The sequence below is a fragment of the Lynx canadensis genome, chromosome B2 (genome assembly GCF_007474595.2).
Source record: "Lynx canadensis isolate LIC74 chromosome B2, mLynCan4.pri.v2, whole genome shotgun sequence".
NCBI classification, from domain to species: Eukaryota; Metazoa; Chordata; class Mammalia; order Carnivora; family Felidae; genus Lynx; species Lynx canadensis.
This window is the reverse complement of record NC_044307.1, coordinates 96270694-96277652: the sequence shown is the minus strand read 5'-3', so window position 1 is coordinate 96277652 and position 6959 is coordinate 96270694.

The following is a 6959-nucleotide window of genomic DNA, read 5'->3' as shown; positions in this document are numbered from 1 at the left end:
CGGAAGCAGATTGTTGTTGGGCACAGAATCTGTCAGGGATCATTGGGGAATGCCTATGAAAGAAAAACAGAAAAGTCTAGGCTGGATTCTTTCTATCTCATTAAGCAGATACTATGTATATCCCAAATCAAGCTTCCTCTGCCTATGGGACCAGCATGGGCTTCATCTGGTAAAAGAGTGTTTGAAAATATTTTAATTGGTCTGTATTAGCTTTGGTTCACTCTAGTCAATGAATAAAGCTCCTAGTGAAAAATGAACAGTGATTTCAAAGAAATATAAGTCATAAAATTTCTCCCTACCACAGAAATATGAAATATGCTACTAATGCTTCCTTGTTTTGCGCTCCCACTCACCACTGTTAATGTGATATATTTGCTCTAAGAAATAAGACAATAACAACACTACTAAGAGTCACCCCCTTCCCTTTTGGGAAAATCATAGAGTTTTAAAAATAAATATTCGCACTGAACGTTATAGATAACAACCACAAATTATTACACATGAACTTATATCTCCAGTCATGAGTGCTACTAAACCAATTCTCCAACTATAGTCAGTAGAACACTGGGCAAACATAGGATACAAGTGTTTTCAGATACAGAAAGGACAACACAGAACTAGAACCGCTGAGAGATGGAAATCTAACAAGATGGACCTTACTACCACCCAGCTCTCTGCCTGAGGACACCCATCAGATACCAGCCAAGGAAGGGAACCCAAGAAGACTACTGCAACCTCATTAACCCAAGGTACCAGATATCAAAGAATAAGAAGGCAGCGGCTGTTGGAATTTGTACAGCAAAGAACCAAACAGAAGGGAGCTATGCAGAGAAACAGCTTTGAGAATCTGTCTAAGGTCCCTTAGTCTCTGACTGAATGTGCTAAGTATCCTTAAGGTGAGATTTCATAAGTCTACGAAACAAAGAAAAACTACCAGGGAGCTATAAAAAGCTATAAGCAGAGCAATGACCAACAAGAGATAAATACACAATGGACTACTACTTAACAACAGAAAGGAATGAACTCTTGATACATGCACAAAATGGGTGAATCTCCAAATCATGCTGAGTGAACGAAGCCAAAAAACTTGCACATACTGCATGATTCCATTTATACAAAATTCTGGAAAATGCAATCTAATTTATGGTAAGAGGAAGCAGATCAGTGTTTGTCTGCAGATGGAGGTGGAAGGAAGGAGGAAAGCATTCATGGATTTCAGAGTCACAAGGAAACTTTTTTTGGAGGGGAAGCTGATCCAATGTTTATCATCTTGATGACGGTAATGGTTTCACAGGCATCCACAGATAACAAAACTTAGTGAGTTGTACACTTCAGATATATGTAGTTTGGTTTACTTCAATTACACCTCAATAAAGTGAAAAAACAAAATCAAACATAGGATTATACTTACCTATTATTTTTAACTTAATATGCAAACAGATTTCTATACAAATGCCTGCATTTCTGTACAGTGTTTTAGTATTCTATTACATGAACGTATTCTGATTTATTTCACCAAACCCCTTATTGGATATGGAAGTTGCTTTCAGCTGTGCACAACCCACAGACAGCAGTTATTCTCAGTGAGAGGCCATGCATAATTTTCAGCTGCATTGTTTCAGTGAGTCAGAATACTACACTCAGGAAGCAAAGGTCCAACATTAAAATTCTGTTCCATAGTCATGAACTTGGGCTTACCCTTTTCTGGGACCGTTGTGCTGAGAATACATGCAATTAGACCAACAGGCACTGGAGCAGCTCCAGGTGAGGAAAACCCAACAGAAATGCAGCCCCACCAGAGGAGAAACACATGCTGCAATGGAGGACCCTTCACATTATCTCTGAATCAAAGAATACATTTTATCAGCCTCAAAAGAAGAATGAAAAAAAAAATATTGCAGGTGTTCAATATGTATCTGGGGTAGAAGAGGAATGCGGAAGAGCTCCCCAAGGAAGACGCTACTATCTCCATTCTGTGGGTGCTGAAAGCTGGCCTTGCACGGAGAAGGTGAATGAAACAGGTATATTCATTACTTTGCAAACCCACTCCAGGTGGTCATGTGTAATAAGCAACTACCACGTGTCAGAATGGCCCAAAACCCAGCAGCAAGAGATGGCAAATGGTCAACAAGGCAGCAAAAGGGCATTTCACATCAGTAAAAAAAAAAAAAAAAAAGAGTATATGCAATACTTGTCTCTCTCCCCCAAAGAGAGGTTTTATTTCATGTGGAAGATATTCCCCAAATGATGAAACCAAAACCACCGTTTCAGGATAGATGAACAACACACTGTTTAGTACGTATCTGGTACTCCTCAGAAAAAGCAGGAGGACTCCACCATCCCCTCCCCGCCCCCGCTCCCCACTCCCCCACCGCCCATTTTCTACGCAGCCTGTACTTTACAACTCTCTCTCCCTGCAGTGCTGGAGCAGACCTCTCCTTCATGCCAAAACTGCTCTTTGAAGTCGGCCCTCCCATTAGAGCTTTGGTGTAGGTATTCAGACTGATCACACGAGCCCCGCAGAATTCCCGGACCGTCCACGTTCTGTCGTATACAGTTGTTTCATGTAGCCTGTGATTTACAGTCTTAATTAATGCTCAAAAGAAGAAGAGCACATCTTTGGTGGGGTTTTTCCCCCCTTCTTTCTGCAAAACAGGACTCTTGGGGTTTCTGCGGACATTGTGCAGGATGGTTTTGCCAAATGGAATGAAGCACACTTAATACTTTTCCTTTATAACCTTTGCCATAAATCAGCTGGCACTCCGTTTGCACCAAGTGCGGCGATTAATGTCCTGCCCCTCCCCCAGCACTTCCCGAATTTTAAACAAAGTAGGAATAAACTGAGGGTGAACAGAGCCAGCGGGCCCAGTAAATCAGTTTAATGAGATCTGAATAGATCACATAGGACATATTGTGGTAAAGTAAGGTGGGTGGTGGGGATCTGAATTTCAACAGTGTAGGAGGAGCGGGGGCCGAGGGAGAGAAGGTGGAAGTTTCCGGTAGACGATGCTCAAACTCTGACACATGTCTTTGGTAAAAACAGCACATCTTACATTCTCTTTCCCATTTGCTGAAACTTACTGCTGTGACTCGTTTGGATTTAGCACCGTTTCCTGTCTGTGGTTTTGCTGGTCCATGTTTTCCCACAGACGGGGAGTTTTCTGTTTGCCTCTTATCCATGACTATCTTGACCTGCATTCGTTCTTAGTCCACGGCCTCCCTTCCACCAACGTATGTCTCTGTATGCACAAATGCCTCTCTAAGATAGGACAGATAGAGACCTCCTATCTGAGGGCTGAACTAAGTAAGATGTGAGAAGCTAATTATTAGGTTATATCCATCTGGGGCCGGACAGCTAGACACTGCTCAGAACACTTGCTTTACTGTCCCTAACTAGCAGGAAATTCACGCTCCTCCCTCCCCTCTGCTGCATCAGAGGAAAAAATACTGTTCAATTTTCTGCTCTTTAGTGCAATTACGCAAATAAGATTCCTCATGTATGGAAAACTATATTAAGACAAAAACAAAAACAACTTCTACCAAAGTAGCTGCCTAATTACGTACGTCCTTAATGTCGCTCACAAAGTGAAGTATAACCATCATAGATGCCTCTATTAACAGAGCTCCCATGAGTTATAGAATTTTCAGGAAGATTGTTGAAGGAAATAACTAAAGGAGAAAGAAATGAGAGAAAATAAAAAAATGCTTTTGTAATGTTTCATTTACTTTACGAAATGTATGAGGTCGGTTTCAAAACTCCTGAGTCCCCTGTATATAAGATTACCAGCTTTTAGTCATGTTTACTGTTCGTATTACTCTCCATGACTAAACACTAGAAAGACCTTAGTTTAGTACGTTATAAGGCCAGCTGACTTTGTGAGAAAACTGCACAGGCAACTTATTAACTCCAAAAAGAGTATCTATTTGATGGTAAGAAGAGGTAAAATAATGCCATATTATTACACTTCTAAGACTTTAGTTACAGGAAGATACAGATTGCTCTTTTTTCATTTCATAGGAGAGAATGAAAATTACATTACATATACCTCTCCTCTCAATTCAACCTGAACAAACGAGGCAGCCTCTTAGCCTCATACTAAAATGTTGCTTGTAGGACAGATTTGAATACTCCAAATCTGCATTTCAACTGGTAAAGAAATTAAAAAAAACAAAAAACGCAGCTCTTAACTTCCATCATCATGGGTCATAACTACTGAATTTATTGCTTTCAAGCTTAAATTAAATGTTTTTCAGCTTAAAAATCACCAGCATCCTAAATCTGAGAATGTCAGTGAGCTGAAAGTGATATATCATCTATGGCAAATTCAGTCCTCTTGTGCTTCTGGACTGTCTTGTGCTGTGGATTATGTCACGCATGTGGCATAAAAGTTAATGCATTCAACAACACAAAGGAAGACAGATGTGGAAGAGCCTAAATGACACAATGGCAATTTTGCATTTTAACACTGAAGGTCTCTAGTACTTTTCAAACTTAACATAAGGTCTTCATATTCAACACTCCTCCCCTTCTTTTCTCCTTTTAAATGTGAAAGAAGTTGATTGATAACATATTTTCAACCTTACCAGATAGCTCAGACTTGGTGCGCCTGTTTAAAAAAAATATCACAACTACATGCAGCACAAATTATTGTTAAATCATTTCTGTTACGTATTCTTTGTCTTTCTTGGAGAGCTCAAAGATGCTCCACCTTGCAGAGGTAAGAAATAGAATATGAGGCAGACTGGAGACGAGATTTGCTACCAGGTACTAGATCTCAAACATCTTCCTCTGCACAGAACCATTTTTATTTCCCTTTCTTTTTATGAGTGCGAATATATTAGTTTATGAGTGTGAATATATTCTAACTACAAAGCTCATGGTGAAGAAGAAAGAGGGATTTTACTACCTGGAGCATGGCGAATAACCCTGGAAGGATGAGCTAAACACTATGTCTGATACAGTTGTATATAAAAATCAGCATTAGTGAGGGGCGCCTGGGTGGCTCAGTTAGTTAAGCGTCCGGCTTCGGCTCAGGTCATGATCTCACAGTTTGTGGGTTCGAGCCCCGCGTTGGTCTCTGTGCTGACAGCTCAGAGCCCAGAGCCTGCTTCGGATTCTGTGTCTCCCTCTCTCTGCCCCTCCCCTGCTTGTGCTCTGTCTCTCTCTGTCTCTCAAAAATAAATAGATGTTAAAAAAAATTAAAAAAAATTTTTTAAATCGGCATTAGTGCTCTTTCTTCCCCCACGGAAAGCCAATGCCTTCATTCGTGCTCTACTGGATAGAAAAATATAGACTTAGAGTCAGTGAAATGCTAACAGCCCCACACCTCCTAAATGTGACGTCTTCCCCTCGACAGATGATTAGGAATGCAGAAAATAATAGTTTGAATTTACAGTATAATGACGTTTTCAAATGTGACATGTCTGGCTTATGAGAAAGTCATCCACTTCCTTTCATAGACAAGCAGTCTGAGACAAACTTAAAATTTCAAGTGCCATCTGTCATCGTTGTCATAGCATGAAAATAAAACGAGGTGTCTGAAGTATTGCTATCCTCTGAATGGGACACAGTACTAATTTGGTGGAGGAAAAGTGTCACCTGGGGTGTAAATACAATAATATGTTAATATATACCAATTGTTTAAGGGCTGAAGATCCCTGAAGCTTTGAAAAAGCCTCTGGTGATAATTATAGGCATAACAGATTCCGGCATCTAACTTCAGGGGTTTGTGAGACAGACACAGGAGCGTGTGCTCAGGGAGAGATGGCCTGCCAGACACAAAAAGGAATCAAACAGGCTTCAGGAACACTTATACAGACATGCAGTCACTTGGCTTGATTTTTCTGGATCTTTTGTCAGAGGAAAAAGTTAAGGATTCAGGTCACAGTTGAGATGTGACTCCAACAACTTGGAGTCAGACACCAGCAGATTCGATCAGTATCAGTCCTGGCTCTGTCTGCCACAACCATGCGGCCGATGCCACTTAAACCAGCCCCGGTTTCCTTACTTGTAACATTGAGACACAAGTGTGCAAACAGTACCCAGGCTTTTTCAGGCAAGAGGTGTGGTTTCTACTCTAAGAAAGAGGTAAGGATCCAGCTTACTTCACAGAGATGACAAGACAAGGATTTAAGCAAAGTTCCTGTCAACGAAGAAGAAGTAATGACCTCCCTCGCCTACTTAAGGAAAGCTTCTTAGAGGAGCTGAGGGCGGATCAGAACTTACTTGAAATCACTAAAATCTAAACCACTGTTAAACACTAAGGCAGTCTTAGCAAAGTGCTAGAATCATACAAACATTATATAAAATACACTATAGCAGAGGAAAAGAAAGAAAATCAAGACAAATGTCCATGGTATTTAACAGACCAAATAACCAATAGAGAGGCAACAAAGTTTGTGTCCACAAATCATGGCAATTCCCCACTGCCGGTCATTGACTTTTATATCAAAGACAATGCTAATGAATTAATTACCACATTTCCAAGCACCAGAGCAGAAAATCAGAAAAGGCAATCAGAAAGGATGAAGGAAACCACATTAATAACACAAGAGGGGCAGCTGACAATCTTTCAGGGAGAAAAAAAAATGGAAAAGCAGAATAATTAAGAACTCCCCCCCCCCCCCAAAAAAAAAAAATCGCAGCAGCTTGAAGTTACTTAGAATCCTGAACAATTCTTTTGGCTGGGGTGGCTGGGCCGGGGAGGGGGAGATGCGGGGAGGGGGGTGTCTGTGACTATCTGCTTTTATTTATTAATATTTCTTGTACTAAGGTAAACATTTCTGTTTGTTCTCACAAGTAACAAATAGTGGATAGATATTCCCCTAACAGAACGCGGTGCTTCTCCCCTTGTCTGGATAACCACAGAGTAGCCTACAGAATAACTTGCCCCATTCTAAATTTGACACCAGGGACCTTGAACAATTCTATAACCAATATTTATGGTGATGACCTTAAA